Source organism: Aedes aegypti, chromosome 1 (assembly GCF_002204515.2).
Source record: "Aedes aegypti strain LVP_AGWG chromosome 1, AaegL5.0 Primary Assembly, whole genome shotgun sequence".
Taxonomy (NCBI): Eukaryota; Metazoa; Arthropoda; class Insecta; order Diptera; family Culicidae; genus Aedes; species Aedes aegypti.
The window spans coordinates 137,817,718-137,835,628 of NC_035107.1; the positions used below are offsets into that span (position 1 = coordinate 137,817,718).

The 17,911-nt window shown below is 37.3% G+C and overlaps 1 protein-coding gene across 1 annotated transcript in view; it reads right to left on the reverse strand.

The window, feature by feature from the left end:
• The window catches only part of LOC5571510 (cAMP-specific 3',5'-cyclic phosphodiesterase), a 360,385-nt gene extending 345,296 nt beyond the window's left edge, over window positions 1–15,089 (reverse strand). The window contains exon 1 of the mRNA XM_021848411.1: window positions 14,195–15,089. The gene's annotated coding sequence lies outside the window, so the exon portion shown is untranslated. The remainder of the gene's footprint in view (window positions 1–14,194) is intronic.
• Between the last annotated feature and the right edge of the window lie 2,822 nt (window positions 15,090–17,911).

Here is a 17,911-nt window from a genome sequence, read left to right on the forward strand (position 1 = left end):
TCAAAAGAACAAAAGAATTTATGGCACATACAGAGGCTCATGTTCCAAGCGAAATATGAGACATATCCCGTGAAGAAATTCCCAAGATTTATAAAAAAATGGGCTTTTTCGCAAACTGTTCAGCTAGCTGGCTTACGAGGGGTCCACCAATTTGAGAAAACAGAAAGGACCACCCTTAAGTTTTATCGAAAACTAGCGATCAGTGACATAAAATTGGAATTCTAACGATGGGTGCCGATGGCGGCCTGGTTTCAGCGAAAATTGCTCATAAATGCTCATTACTCAAAGACGGACTTATCAAAATGCTTTATTTTATTTTTTATGTTGTAGCCAGTGATATTTACGGTGAGATATGGTTACGCGTCGGTCCCCCCAAGGAATTTTGGAATATCTCCAGACCCAGATGACCAATAATCAATATCGACACGTATTCTAAAACTAGAATAGTTGTTTGAGAGCTTGTGAAAAATTCGTGCAGAAATATATTTAAAAAAAGTTATAGCGATTTGATATTTTTCTTGTGGTAAAATGAAGCTGCCGATAGAAGGGTTAAACATAAACCCCGATGGTTTGCATGAGGTACCGTTCAAAATTTCGGGGGTCCACTGTATTCGATGTACAAAAATGCAATGAATAATAATATTAATTCTGGGCATGACTTTTCGAATATTTTTTTTTATAGGCCACCCTACTGTGTACCTAACCATACCGCACAGTATCCACGATAGATTGACTGAGGCAGTTGAGCTAATTGATAAATTATTCAAACAATACAGTTTTCCATACGCAGTTACATTCAAGGCGCAGCCGCTCGATCGCTGCCTGTAAGTATTGTGCTACATATCTATCATCCAGTCAGTGGATCGCACGCCGCTTCGCAAACGCCCAATTTGGCCTGATAAATTTATGCATTTGACAGCACTCTGAGGATGGGTACAGGCGATTGTAGTAGGCGTTCGTTACTGCAATGAATCAGTTAGGATTACACTGATTGGAAATGTCTCATTTCAATTAATGGCTCACTTTGGTCGGGATTGATTTACCAGATTTGAGTAATATTTGACAAGGCGTGGCTGTGTGGTTTGGCTCCTCATGCATATAAGTGTGTTTAGGGGTGAGAGTTCATATTGTTTTTGGTATGTAAAACTTATCGTGACATTGCTCGATTATGAAACCGCTCGTTATTATGAATATGCAAGCTGTTCTCATGTCTGTCTCGCTACCCATATGGTTTACATATAACATGGGAAAAGTAGGCGTAGAAGGGCTGTGAAAGGGTAAAAATGCAGACGGTTTTCGTTACTCGATTCTCAGGCCACAATTATTCAGATAGGGTAATTTACCCATTATTGCGGTCTATGAATTAAATCCTGATTATTAATCTCAAACTCTATTTTATACGGATATCATTGATGATGAAGAAAGCTCTTTTAACAAATGTCCAATGTCTCACAAACTGACAGTACCGTGCATGAAGGAAGCATAATTACAGAGCACTGAATGTAATAAAATATATGTTTTTGACATAATTGGCAATAATTGAACAAAATACTGCCATATTTGACAAAGTAAGTGCTTCATATTTATGTATAAAAAAAGGGCTTGATAATTAACTTTTCTACTTCTTTATGTGTACTCCAAATAAAAAATAATTTCGACACTTCACATTGCAAAGTATGACAATATTTAGGCTTCGGACACTGAAACACGATTGAGGTTTCAACACGTGGCATAGGTCCTTCATAATGGAACGGATACCTTAAGTGATAAGAGCTATGCATCACTGAATCCAAAGATTTTTTCGGTGATTCTTCTTCATTTGTCTAGCGTTACGTCTCCACTGGGACAGAGTCTGCTCCTCATCTAAGTGTTTTTATGAGCACTTCGACACTGATGCGGCACTTGGTTTTCTTCGGTTTATGGGAAGACATGTTCGAAATCGATTCAGTTTATATGATACCAAAAATACCAAAAAAAAAGTCACATTTTTGCTCTCAGTTAAACATGAATAACTCTGAAACGCATAAAATTGGAATCCCAAAATACTGTCCACGTGGTTAATGGACAACCCCTAAGCTTGAAATATTTTGAACGACTTCCGTAAAATTGTTTATTACATATATCTATTATTATTATTATCTTTATTAACGAGATTTGCAGCCCGAGGCTGGCTCATCTCGGTAATTTCATATATTGTGCAATTTGATTAAATAGACAAATTGAAGTGAACTTTGCGAGAAAGTTACATTTCTTCTCGATAATAATCGAACTCACGACTCCCTGTTCACTAGACTGATGCAAATTTTGAAGTTTATGCTCCCTTATGCTTAAACGGTGTCAATTATGATGACAATCATTCCCCCAAAATTTTTATGGAAATTACTATGGAAAAGACTTATATTTGGTGCTCGGTCCTCTAACTACTCATAATAATAATCTATGGAAAAGTGAACAAACTCTGCTCATGCAAAATTTTCCCAGCTACAACTTTGTCCAAGATCATATTTTGATGGAACGGAAGGATAATTTGTTATTATCCATTCCAAAGTTTAGATCATGCTGAGATGATCATTCAATTACTTTCAGAGCAAAACTGCTTTTTTGCTGTAGAACATAGTAGCCTGGATTACTTTGATCTATTCTACTCGCCAGGAGCATGCAGACCCAGTTTATGATTATGAATAGCAATTTATCCTGGTGTCCAATCAAAACGCGGTCTTCAGCAAAGTTGTAGTTATAGTTGTAAATTCATTTCAAAATTTTCATTTTTTATTGTTTTCCATATAACATCTCGTTCTTGAAAAATAAAGGAGAATGTAAGGCGGTCATTTTTAGATTTTATCAATATTTTTCTCATAAAAAAAACTATGAATTGATATTCAGACAGACTGGGCTAAGTTAACGGTTTAAGGAAAATGTACCCCAGGCCCTCAAAGAATCGGAATCGTTGGTGTAGAGACAGGGAGGGTCAGTTTTATTAATCATTGACATAATTCAAACTATGGGTTCGAATTCTTGTGCAATTCCAGGGAGAAATTCCTAGAGGCTTTCTGGAAGGGTTCTGGGAAATCCAGAAGTCAAGGAAAGAATTTTGCTAGATTTCTAGGAAAATTTCTAAAAAAAGATTCCGATGAGAATTCTTGAGAAATTTGATTATTTTGGAGGAATTATTCTATTATCATCTAGGGAAAAGATTATATCTTATCTTTTTTTATTCTCATTTCTTGAGGAACTTCTTACAAGAATCTCTTCATACTCCAAAAAAAACCCTTGAAATAATCTGAGGAAAAAAGTACCAAAAAGTAGTGCAAAAATTTCCGCCAAGATGAATTTAAATCAAATGTTCTTAATAAATACCGTCAAACTTCTATGGTTCCTACCACAATAATTGAAAATATTCTCTCCAAAAAAGTAGGAAAAACATCAATCTGTTTGCCATAGTATCAGGGAACTTCGGAGTTAATGCAAAACATTTTCTAACATGTTAGAAACAAATATCTACAGGGTGATTACTAATTCCTGTCAGTAAAGCAAATGATCGTAGGTAAAAGATGTATGTATGAATTTTAATTTCCGATGTACATCCTGTTTTGCACATCTATAAAGTTTGTTTTGACAAAGTAAAGATTAAATCTTTTTTCATTTACCTTAGTTTTTAGTCATATGTGTTGTTTGAAAGGCATTGCACCTGGCACGCACGTTTTCCACAGATATGTATTTTTGACTAAACTTCGCTGAAAAAATTGCCTGATTAAAACAGCATGTTACCACAATCTTTTAGACTTACTAAGGAATAGCATAAGACTGATTATGAAAAATTTTAGCGGAAAAAATATGTCTTTTTTGGTTAAAATATATGCTTCTGAAGAACGTGCGTGTTAACTGTAATGCTTCTGAAACAACGCTTGTGCCTGGAAATTGAGGTAATAAAAATAAATATGTTATCTATGTATAGCGAAGACAAATGTTATAGATGTCCAAAACTGGATATGCACTGGTAATTAAAATACATACAGCCATATAATTTCTATGATTACTTATTTTACTGACAGGATATAGTAATCACCCTGTACAGTAAAATTTCTGTCTCTTTCAATGTCAATCATTGTATATTGCATAAGACGAAGAAAAAACAACAAAATTTTTGTAGTATTTTTTATCAGATTTAAACTTTTTTGTCAGGTATTACAAAAAAAAATTCGTCAAAAAGTTTCAGAACTTTTTAAATTAAGTCTTGAAATTTCAATATTTATTAATCAGTTCTTCCAAAACTATTTTTTGTATGTGTTACTCTAGAAATCTGATACAAATTATATATAGACATGGAGTGAGTTGTAGAGTAATTTGTAAAGAAATCTCTTAAAAATTATTGAGGTATTCCTGGAGAAAAAACACACGGAGTAATTTCTAGAACCTGGAAGATGGGATTTCTTTAGATTTTTTAAGAAGTTCTGTAATGAATTGCAAAATCTTTTAGCAAACCTCAAAGTCAAAAATTACATTAAAAATCTTCAGAAGAATCGCTAGTGAAATTTGAAGAAAAAATCTCTGGAAACAACTTGGATGAATCTATGGTAATTTTTTTTTTTTTTTTGGAAGAGTCGCCAAAAATTCGTATGTCCCGATTGATTTTTTAAACCTTTTTCATATTTTGACATTAAGTGTTCCTTTGAATATGAGCATACGTTCATGGGTAATGCATACAAATATTTGATTTTTTTTTATTTAATGGCATACGTTAAAATGGGGTGAAGATGATAACTTTTGAACGATTCTGTTCTATAATATCTCGTGGGATGCATGTATTATCATCCGAATAGTTTTGAAACCTGTACTGGTGAGATGATTTTCGAGTTATATTAACGAAATTTTGACAAACTATTATCATAATAACGAAAACAATTTTTGGAAATCAAAAACGGGTGTATTTGATTCCGGAGTGAAGAATCAATTACTGGATAAAGAAATATCTACTTCTTCTTGGCATTAACGTCCTCACTGGGATAGAGCCTGCTTCTCAGTTTAGTATTCTTATGACCACTTTCACAGTTATTAACTGAGAGCTTTCTTTCTCAAACTTGTGTTAGAATTTTTCAAAATTTTCTTAGGTAGACATTTTTGAAAAAAAAAATCAAAATATTATTTTAGAGAGAGTTTTGAAGGAATGTCAAGAGCAACATCATTGATTTTTATAGAAATCTAGAGAAACACTCAAAGCATTTTCAGTGAAAAAAGCAGATATATCTGTAGAGAACTTCTCTGAGAAATCGCTATGAACATTTTCCCAATTTCATTTTAATTGCTTATGGAGCTCTTGTGGATCATTAGAAGGAATCTTAAGGTGAAGATGAATCGAAGCCAAAACACAGATTTTCAAAAGCACAAATCTAGCGAACCGGACAACGGTTCAAGCTGAAAACCTTATCGATTGGTCACCACGAGCCAGTGACCAATCGATCAAGTTTTCAGCCTGAACGAACATTTGGTTCTCCAGATTTGTGCTCTAGGAAATTCGAGGTTTAGCTTCGATTCATCTTCTCCTTAAAAGTAACATCTGGAACAATCATTTAATGTTTTCTGGCTACGAATATTTCAGGCAATCCTGAGTTCCGAGAGATTTTCTTAAAGATTTAAAGAAAAACTTTATGAGAAAACTCAAAAGTAAAGTTGGAAAAATTTGTTCATAGAATCCTTGCTTGGTGGTTTTGAAGACAATTTTGGTGAAACTCCTAAAATTGCTTGTATTACTTATCAGAGAATTCTTCAGTGATGCCATAAAATCCGAAACACATTATTAGGGAACAACTGGGTGATATTTCAAACTAACAAATGGAATTTATATGTAATAAGTACGTAGAGGGTCTTTCTGGAGAAATATTCAAAAGGATTTCTCAAACATTATTTGGCGGAACTCTTTAAACAAATATTTTCGCAATTTGATATAGATTCCCCAGCTGTTTTTTTTTTTTTGTAAAACAAGAGCACATAAAACTGCAGGAACAAATTGTTCAATGATAGCTACTAATCCTTGATTTTCCGTGGGGATACAAGCAGCAGCTCAGTGAGAACTTGTGAAGGAGGTCTTAGAGAAAGTACTGGAGATATTACAGAAATAGAACATCAAAAAATCCCCGTGGAAATTATTAGAGAAGAAATCTCTTAAGAGTACGTGTTTGAATCCTGAGATGTTCATGAAACAATCACAAGGGTTTATTCCTCGTGGGTTCTTTGGAACAATTCTTGAAGTCACATTTTTACATTTTTTGATGTAACAATGAGAAGTTCAATAGTTTATGAATTCGCGGTCCAGTGTGATCAATTTTAGAACCGCGAGCATTCCAATTATTTATAATGTCAAAATTCTTCCTTCTTCCCTCAACCTAGAAACCACACTGCAAGAAGTGATCGTTTCATGACATGCAATAGTCAAACACTCGGCTCCGCCGCCGATCATCAATTTCGTTCTCTGTAGGTATACCTAGATATATGATGAAGTAATCAACCGTAGTTGTTGTAATCGACGACGTCAACGGCGGTAACCGCGGATCGAAATGACAACGGCAACGACAGAATAGAAACAGATGGTGGAGACAGCGCGGTGGTCTACTCGTTCAAGTTCAAATCAATCGAAGCACTCGTTGAAGCACCACCCGATATTGATGCATTGCTGCTGCTAGTTGCTGTAACGGCTCATCGTATCATTCAGACTAACACGGTGTGCCTTCTGGCCGTTGATAACGAGAAAAGTCTAACTTAGTGAAAAATCTAACGCAAACATCAATATACTGTTTCGTTCAAGAAAACTCGAGAAATTGGTTTATCGGATCATAAAACTTTCAACCGTGTGCTCCGTTGAAAATAACATTTTCTTCTCAACTACGTATTGCGATCAAAGAGACCCATCCGGAAAAGTAATTTCCCACGCATCGAATCAGGCCATTACTTTTCTTCACAGTTGCATAGTACCCATATGCTGCACCAAAATATACAGCTCTTCATGAGTTATAATGTGTAAATAAATGTGAGGATGTAGGTAGCTAAGATTTCCATCATGGGAGGGGTCGAAACGATCTTAAATACAATAACAATTTTAGACACTTAATACGTTCTTTTTGAGAGAAACGCATTTTGACCCTGCTCATTCTGTTACAGAGGGCAATGTAAGTATGTCTAATATGCAACTGAATTAAGTTTCTCGGCTAAAGAGTGGATTCAGTTAACGGTTTTGGACGGATTATTGGAAGCCTCCAGATTTACACTCCCGTGCAAAAGTTTGGGTTCAGCCCCTCAAAAACATACAAAAGTGTTCTGTCCATATCTCTGGGATTACGCGTCTAATTGAAACTATCTTAGCCGCATTCATAAGGCAAAGAGTTATTCTTACTTCGTAGGTATTTTTCCAAAAACATATTTTTAATTTTGTATACTAAATTTTAACTTTAAACTTTAATTTTAAGTTGTGACATAATTCAAAAAAACACACTGGAAAAACATTTGTAATTTCCTCAGCATTGGATCGGTCAAAATTTTAAAACAAGGTGTCATTAGAATCGTAATCTTATATTCTTTGAAGAGCACTCACGAAATTTTCGCGGAAAAATCTGAGAACTATTCAAAATTATTGAAACAGTCATTCAAGTCATCGTGCAAAAGTTTGGGTTCACCTGAAACACACGCAAATAATTTTTGTCAATATCTCAGCCATTTTTCAACCGATTTCAATAATTCATAGCGTTTTCAAACGCAAATAATGGCGCGTACATGATTGGTTTGATATTGATATTGACACCTTGTTTTAAAATTTTGGTCGATCCAATGATGAGGAAATTACAAATGATTTTTGAAAAATGTCACAATTTTAAGTAAAAATGTTGTATATAAAATTAAGAAAATGTTTTTGGAAAAATACCTACGAAGTAAGAATAACTCTTTGCCTTTCGAATGCGGCTTAGAGAGTTTCAATTGGACGTGTAATCGCAAAGGTATGGATTGAACACTTTTGCATGTTTTTTAGGGGCTGAACCCAATCTTATGCACAGGAGTGTAAGTAGTGACTAAATCAACCAAAATCTCGCCTAAGTAACTGGAGGTTTACTTGAATACAATGAACTTAACAAAATTTCCAGAAGATATTCGTACAGTTTTTCTTTTAATAATAACTCTAGAATTACTGTAGGCATCGTACTGAGAGCTCTTTGAAAGATTATTGCAAACAAACCAAAAAATCGTCGGAAATTCTTCACGATTTTTGTAGAGATATGTAGACTCTTCCAGGATCAAAATCCTCTAAGGTTTTGCTTTCAAAAGCACAAGGAATTATCTTATAAGTTTTTCGAGGGATTTCGCAAGTTTGCCCTTCAAAATACTTTATGAAACTCATCAGAAATTTTCCAACAATTGCAATTTTTTTTAATAATTCCACTACTTACTATTCCAAAAATCTTTTGAACTTTCTCTGGAATATCATCCTTATTTCATAAAATAGTCATTTTATTTATTTATGTAACATCTAAACAGATAACACTGAATCAACAATTTCACGCCACGGTTCTGCCCCACGCTCACCAAATCGCACTTGAACCGCCCACCTAACTCGCTGCGCTCCACGCCTTATTGCACCAACCGGATCCGAAGCGAACACCATCTTTGCAGGGTTGCTGTCCGGCATTCTTGCAACATGCCCTGCCCATCGTATCCTTCCAGCTTTGGCCACCTTCTGGATACTGGGTTCATCCTTCGCCACCACACACCGTTTTCCTGCACATCGCCAAAGATCGTTCTAAGCACCCGACGTTCGAAGACTCCAAGTGCTTGCAAGTTCTCCTCGAGCATCATCCAAGTTTCATGCCCGTAGAGTAGGGCTGTGCAAATATCGATATTATCGATAATATCGATATTATCGATAATATCGATATCCGATATCTGTCGGCACGATATTTTCCGATATCGATAAAGCCATTATCGATCCGATAACAGTTCCGATAAATCAGAACAACATTTTTTGTTTATACTACAATTGAAAATTGTTCAATAAATATTGAAATTCCTAAAAAAAAAATATCACTATGAAATAAATAAAGCAACAGTTGGTGTCAAACAAAGCCGATATTGTCGGTTTCACCTTAAACATCTCTTTTGAAAATTATCGAAAATCGGTTCGATATCGATAATGTCAAATCCGATATATCGCCGATACCGATATTGACCCAATATGATATCGCCGATACCGATAAATCTTCATAGTGCACAGCCCTACCGTAGAGGACTACCGGTCTTATGAGCGTTTTGTACATGGGTACATTTGGTGCGGGTGTGAATCTATTTTGACCGCAGCTTCTCGTGGAGGCCATAGTAGGCCCAACTTCCACTGATGATGCACCTGCGTATTTTACAGCTAACGTTATTGTCAGCCGACAGCAAGGATCCAAGGTAGACGAAATCGTCGACCTTCCTAGGCGAGCCCTGTCGCGCTGCATACATTCCATCGTTGCTCTTATCAGTCACATGAGCTTCCCTGGAAAGCTGTTCTCGTCCATGATATTCCATAGCTCTACGCGGTCGATACTATCTTATGTTGATACTATCGTATGAAATCAATGAAAAGGTGATGCGTTGGAACCTGGTATTCTCGACATTTTTAGAGGAATTGCCGTAAAGTAAAGATAACTTCCCATAAACTCGTTTTCTACAGGTGACAGACGACGGAACATGATCTGGGATAATTCATTGTAGGCCGCGTTTACGATGGTGATCGCTCGAATGTTCTCACAATCTAACTTGTCGCCTTACTTGTAGATGGCCCCAGCAACACATATGTTATAATGGTGTATTATCAACTGATATATGACCAAAACTAGTCATATATAAGTTGATAGTACACAATTATAACATATGTGTTACTCGGGGGGGCATATTACCCCTTCATTCCACTACTCCGATAGCTGTTCTGTTCCCCATTGGCCTATCAGCCAATGACCAGCCTCTTTATGAGTTCAGCTCCGATAGCATCCTTACCAGCAGCTTTGTTGTTCTTGGCTGGTTGGTTTCCATCGTCCGCAGTACTGGCGGAAGTGTTCGTCGAAGGACTGCTTCCACCTTTCGATCACCTCACGCTCGTCCGTCAAGATGCTCCCATCCTTATCCCTGCACATCTCGGCTCGCGGCACGAAGCCGTTGCAAGATGCGTTGAGCTTCTGATAGAACTCACGTGTTTCTTGAGACCAGCACAGCTGTTCCATTTCCTCGTACCCCGTCTCCTCATGGCGGCGTTTTTTCTCCCGAAAGAGGCCGGTCTGCTGTTGCCGTTACCGTCTATAATGTTCCAGGTTCTGCCTGGTCCCTTGCTGCAGCATGACCGCCGGGCTGCATTCTTCTCCTCCACAACCTGCCTACATGCTTCGTCAAACCAATCGTTCCGTAGACTCCGTCCAACGTACCCAACGATGCTCTCGGCTGCTTTCACTATTATCCAACAGTCTTCAAGAGGGGCTTCATCCAGCTTACCCTCTTCCGGTAATGCAGCCTCGAGGGCTGCGACATTCGGTTGCTTAAGCAGCTCTAGGTCATACCGGGGCGGCCGTCGGTACCGTACGTTGTTAACGACGGAGAGTTTTAGGCACAGTTTAAGGTGAAGATAAATCGAAGCCAATTCTCAAATTTTCTAGGGCACAAATCTGGAGAACCAAACATCCGTTTAAACTGAAAACTTAATCGATTGGTCACTAGCTGGTAGTGACCAATCGATTAAGTTTTCAGCTCAAACGGGTGTTCGGTTCTCCAGATTCGTGCTCTTGAAAATTTGAAGTTTGGCTTCGATTTATCTTCACCTTAACGTTCAACGCTCCGTTATCGTAATCATCGTAACTTCAAAAGCAGTTTTTTTTTGTTCAGAACTGAAATTTCACTGTTCACTGTGTTACAGTTGGAGAAAGGAATACAGTGAACACATTTTCCTGTAAAATTTCTTGATTTTGAACAACAGAAATGTTTTTTAAATTCCGAAATCAATGACGGATCCTGCCCCCTTAACCATCCCCATATAGTGGTCGGAGTCGATATTAGCGCCACGAAAGGTCGTGACGTCGATAATATCGAAGAAGTGCCGTCCATCAATCAGAACGTGGTCGATGATTCTGTCTGCTGTGGTGATCTCCACGTGTATCGGCATGGAGGGCTGTGCTGGAAGTAGGCGCTGGAAATGGCCATATTCTTGGAGGCGGCGAAATCAATTAGTCGTAGGCCGTTTTCGTTAGCCAGGCGGTGGGCGCTGAACTTTCCAATAGTCGGTCCGAACTCTTTATTCACTATTTTGTCCAAGGCCAAATTTTAAAAAAGCCCTAAATCCTCCAATCATACTTCTAGAAATTCACCAAAAATCTTTCATAGAATTCTACTTGAAATTTCACCCAAAATTTTCACAGGTGTTGCTTTAAGAATCTTTAAAGAATAACTTCTAAATTGCTTACAATTATTTTTGGAATAACATTTAATGAAATCCAAGATGAAATATCCTTCTTTGAATTTATTCCTACTGTTTTTAGATCTACTGGTTACAGTATTCATCCTTAAAGCTAAGTATGCTGTTTCGCTCAAAAAAAGTAAAGAAATTCCTTGACTGAAAGGGTCAAGAAATTTCCTACAGAGAGCCCCCTTTGAAGTGACATTTCTTCTCAACTGCGTACTGCGATCAGAAAAAAGTGATTTTCTTGACCATTTCTTGGGAGAAATTTTCCACGCATTGAGATAGGCGATTCCTTTTCTTGTCAATAGCAAACCGGCCTTAAAAATACAACAGAAAAATCACTGGAGCAATTAAAGGAATTTCTAAACGAGTCACTAGATTCTTTCCCCAAAAAACGACCTCTCATATGTGTTACGGGATGTTGTAAAATGTTGATGGAAAGGGTAGTGCCATAGGATACGATTGGTAGACGTTCTGGCCGACAAATGGTTAATATTTACGCATTGTGATCATGCGCTGCTGATCAGAAATAACTCACCAAATTCCTTTCGAAACTCCTCTCCAATCAGTCGCTTTTCACATTCCATTTTTCAACCAACACGCTTAACACACACAGGAGATTAGAAAAAACGAATCGCGCGAAACGAATTAAATTGCTGAAAATATCACAGAGCACTTTCGAGCAAAATGCAAGCAAATTATCTCCCAAAAAACACTTTTATCACTTTATAAAACAATTTTCCACAGAACATTTGCACGTGGCATAGTACCATCCGCCAAATCTAATTTTCACATGCCGAATCGGAAAAACTGCAGAGCGAGGTGAACGTGACACAAAATTCAAAACGCAGCCAAAAAAAAATTAAATCCAGAATGAATTCTTGAAATCCTTGAAATAATTTCTTGATGAATTTCTTAAAATTCCTTTGAAGGAATTCTTAGATATAATTAGTTAAGAAAGATTTGTCCTGGAAGAATTCAAAGAGGTACAATTGAAAAAAATATTCAAGGAATTTAACAATTTCCTGGAGAGAACACCAGAAAGAGTTTCTGGGAAAAGTACTTGATAAATACCAAGAATATAATAGGCTAACTCCAGACAGCATCTACATATGTATGTGGTCAATCTTTAAGTAATTCAAGAAGGAATACACACTTGTAAAAATAGTTCTAGTAAGCTCTGATGCAATTTCTTGGGAAATACTTACCTGGAGAAATGCTAAATCCTTCAAAAATTATATATTAGGAATACTTTAAAAAACTTCAAATGAATTTTAAATGTGATTTCCCATGTTTCTAGAATGTCTATAAAAATTTTCCTTCCAAAATGCTTTGACAAAGCCAAGAGTTATCCTCAAAGGAACTACTGTAACATTGATATTAGCTTTATTATATAGCGTAATTTTCACCTTAAGCTTATGGAGAATTCCTTTCAAAAGTCTTGTTAATATTTCTGAAGAAATTGATCTGAAAGAACTCCATAGGCAAAATAGGTAAAATTTCTGAAGTAAGCTTTGAAACACTTCTTTCTGGACTTTGCAGAAGTTATGTCCTTTGTTTATGATTTATTTTTCTAGGGATTCTAGGAGGAAATCATAGAGTTACCCAAGACAAAATCTCAGAAGAAATGGAAGGAGTAAGGAAAAAATAACATAAATTCAAAACATTTATTGAAAATTTTCATATAAATTCAAGACTTTTATCAAACACCTTCTGAAAAAAATTCTTTAAGGAATTCATGTCTAATCGATCTCTGAAAACCATAAGTGCGATTTAATGCTTTTATACACATTTTTTCGTGTTTCCACTATTATGAGAACTAACAATTGGGGCAATAGTCTTGTGATGGGGTGAATGCGCCATAAGACAATCTGACGTTTAATCACCTTTCTCTTTCCTGCACACGCACGCATATGGATTGTTTTCATACGGAAACCGTTTCCGTATGAAAACAACAAACAAAAAATCCCATTTGATCTTGTTGCTGGAAAGAGAAGGGTGCGATAGCCTTATAATTTCCTTATAAAACTAAAATGCACATTCATCCAAGTTTACATAAGTAGTAAACGTAGTAGGCATTAAAGTCTCTAGCAGAAACCAATCATTGTTCAATGTCACGTTTAGTTGATGTCCTATATACGCGCCTTAAACACACATCACATGTAAACTCAATTTCCCATTTTTGCATTGCAATTTAAAAAAAAATGAAAAAAATAGATCTAATAATTTTATAAGAATACTATATTAAGTGAAACACGTAATTTGTAAATTACGTAATCAGTGGATCAGATATGTTGTTTTCATGAGTGTATCAATTCTAGTATTGTTTTTGTGGAAAGGAAGTACACCGTGACCAGGGGACATACATAGCAGGCCGTGCAGCAGCAACAGCAACAGAGGATGTAATAGAGTTTAAATTTAATGGGAAATAAATAAGTGTGAAATATAGATCGCGTATCGTATGACGACGGGTGAATCGGCGGGTGTGTGCATGTATACGATAGTGTGCTAGCTTCTGATAGGTTAAGGTTGATCAGTTTTGTTTTCTTTCTTGTGTTGCTTGTTCGTTTTCTTTCTAGGATGCGATACATGTACTGTCGCCTGCTTCGATCCAACTTGATGCGTTTCGGTACTACATAGCACTATCAATGCGTTCACTAGAACTAATCTAAGTAAGCCATAGCAATAACTTGTTGTGGTGCGGAAAAATATTTAGATTTGAATCACACATACACTTCGATGTAAGTTTTTCCTTCCAAATCACTGCACAGCATAAGATGACCTTTCTCTCCACTGCTCCACTGCAATTAATCCATTCTCTTCACCATGATGTCGTTCACTGACGACAGCACCGTTTTGCCGATTTACGTCACAGATTACCGAAGTTGACTGATTTTTTTCACACGGTGTTGATCATATTTTTAGCTGTACTATTCCAACGCGAATATGAATTAATCCTGAAGAGTAATCATAAAAATCTGCTCTTTGTGGCACTGGGAAACCAACCAAATCGATAACAGCACTTTCCCCACAAACAGCCGAGAGAGGAGAATACGCTCCCCCCTTTTTTACACCGACGAATTCGCGGCACGGAATACTAATCGCATCCTTCTCCTTTGTTACCACTCTGATAACTGAGAGCGAACTGAAAAGCATTGAAATGTAACTTGGAAGATGGAAACACTGTTCTTCACTAGACTCCTGACCAGGAATGGCCTGCTTCGTTTACCACAATCGACGCTCACTTCGGTTTCGTCTGGTTGCTTCAGTTCATCCCTCGATTGGGAACCATGTGCACACACATATAGAATCTGATTATTATTAGACCAAACTCTTCCTTTTTCTCCTCCAGATATCCACCGACACCTGTATCCTTTAGTGCACACCGCAAGTCAGAATCCAGATCGAACATTTTTTCTTCAAGCCACCATTGGCAATCCCAGTTAATCAAAATAAAAAAAAATCTCATAAAAATCTGAATTCGTCTCATTAATCACCAATAGTTCGATATATCACCACCCGCTGCGAAACCGAATTCGAATGTGGAGCCAACCGACAAACACCCGCCCGAAGCCGACGAAACGCAGGACCAGATACCACACTTGTGCACTCGAATGCGATCGTTTGGCTTGTGCGGAAAATTATCACCCGAAATTTTCACTTTCCATGAAAGCGACTTTCCTGTATCTCACCTCGCATCGTTTTCGTAATAGGTAGCCATCCCCCCAGTGTTAAATGAGCGATTGGCTTCTCTCTCTCTCGCTCGCATACATCAAAGTTGTCCTGGGCTCAGCGATTCTCAATTTGTGTTTGAATTGAAGACGAGTGCTGTAAAAATCTTGTTATGCAACAATTTAAGTGCAAATAACCTAAAAGTTAAATGAAATGCAATTTCTTAAAAGCATTGTGCAATGGATAATTACCTAACTCTAATGGGAAATACAACATGTTTTTTTTTGCAATTTCTCATCGTAATAGGCGGTTTTCCATCCCGCCAATCTGTCATGAAACGGCCTACTTTCCTGCACTGAAGTATGCAGTGCGGTAATAGTCATTACGCAACTGAAACCAGTGATGTAATCATTTATTACGCAACGCTTTCTCAACTGTTTTGAATAGTTACACAACAATTTTTAAATGCATTCCGTTATGATTTCGGATACCCTCAAGTGGTAATCTACGATATTGCAAAAAATGTTGTACGCAATTCGTTGCAGAAGTCGATTTTTTTCAGCACTCGTCGTAATTAACCAACTCGGCAAAGCTTTGACACTACTCCAGCAGTCCTCAAAAAGGGCTTCGATGAGCGTTCCCTCATCTATTTATTTATTTATTTATTTATTTCGTCAATCAATAGTAAACTACATGTTTGCTTAATTCTACGTTGTATTATATCTTGAGGGATAAAAAATTGTCTTAGCTTAGTTCGCAACATGGTCAGATCAATTTCTGTGCAATGCTGATTATAAAGAGACATAATTCGATCAATTGTGCCGAATTTTGCATAGTTAGTTCGATGATTATTTGATTCAAACAAATTCCGGTTTCTTAACTGTCTAGCGGACGTGTAGAAATTCAAACATAATAAGAGAATGGTGGAATCAATACGCTGCGATACAATATCATTGACAAATGAAATCATGGCTATTTCGCGACGCTCATTTAAGGTTTGAATATCGATAAGCACGCATCGAGCATCGAGTATGATGGCAGTGGAAACGTTGTCCAGCCTAATTTGCGTAAGGCATATAAAAGAAATTGCTTCTGTACTGATTAAATTCTATCAACATGTGTTTTTATATGTGGAGACCACACAATACTACAATATTGTAGAACTGATAATACATAAGCAATGTTCAAGGTTTAAATCGTATATGGATCCCGAAAATTGTAGCTAAACAGGTCGAAAACGCGGGCCAAGTCAGGCAGCAAATGCTGATGCTTTTCAACACTCAAATAGCGGGAAGTCTAGCAGCGTTGTGAGCCACACGAACACACCCACAAAACATGAACGGTAGGCGCCTGGGAGGGAGGCACCGATACTACACAAGAAATATAAGACAACGTTATTTTGAACTGCAAGATAACTCCAGCTTGCCAACAACAATCAAGGCAGGCTTCGAGAAAATCGATAGTTTCCTTTTGTTGTGCACCTTCGATCTTTCCTGACAAACATGAAAAAGGGCCACAGTTTTCTATGCACTAAATTTTCATTTTCATTGGAAAAAGTAGAACGATGCGTTTTTCAATGCTTTATGTTCAATCAGATTAAATGGTGCTCACGTGACATTACTTGCGTTGTGTGTATGAATTGATTTTCATTCGATTTTTATCACTTTTGACGAAATACGAAAATGTGTTTTAATCAGTTACGCGCTTTTTTCATGTTAGTCCAATGTTTGAGATCTGGGCTCACAGTGACAGTTCGTGACAGCGGAATCTCGGCTCACTATGACGTACAGAAATTTTGTATTGGTTTCTCCCTCCCAGGTAGGCGCAAATCGTTGTGTACTACATTGTCTGCCTACTATACGAGTTCCCCAAGAATATTCATGGGATCTCAAGAAGCATTCATGAAGCCCTGGGCGATGACGTAGTAGCTCTGGAAGCTCTTTGGCGCTTTTTGAAAGATGATGGCCACGCGGCGTCCCACGATAACGAACTGCTGCAATAGGGTAACGACTGTTTATTTCGTTCTTAAACGCTAACAGTTGGCGCCAGCGGCAAAAAGAACAGGCAACAACCTTTCGAACATTCAGTTTCTTTCACTGGCCGCCGAGCGACGACACTGTTGTTTGTATTCCTCCCACTGATCGCGCTACGGTGGATTCTCAAATTTCTCAAACTTTCAACACAAGCGCATGGAAGAATGGTAGTCGGAGAACTGTCAGAACGTATGGAAAATAATGAAAACCGTAAATTATTTGCAATTAGGAAACTGGATCAAAAAAGTAGTGATTAGAAATAGAGTATAGTAAAGTGAATACATAACTTGTATGTTTAGTTCATCTTCCGTGGTGCTTTCTTTGCTTCAGGATTTCATTTTTACTTCCACTGAAAAAGAGCCATCTATTGACTTTTCAGTTTTGAATATCGCCCTATTATCACTTTCCAGTGTCCCTCTTATTAGCCCGCCAGCTACGCAAACCGCCTTTGGTTTAAGGACATTTTGTTAGTACACAGTATTTATAGCATTCTAAGAATAACAAAATGTGTTGGCGTAGGACTAGGCTTACTCGCATACTGTGTAAGCTGTTTTTCGGCGAGACACCTTTGGTTAGGCTCGAATAGTGATCCCTTCTGGGTCACTTCTGCCTCTAGTGTTGCCTCTCTGGCACACCCTTTCTCGAGGCACTCTTTGGGTGTTCCCTTATCCGACAGAGTGTTAAACTAGTGTCAGTTAAAAAACACTTTATAAAGACAAAGAAACTGAGTAGTATACCCAATATT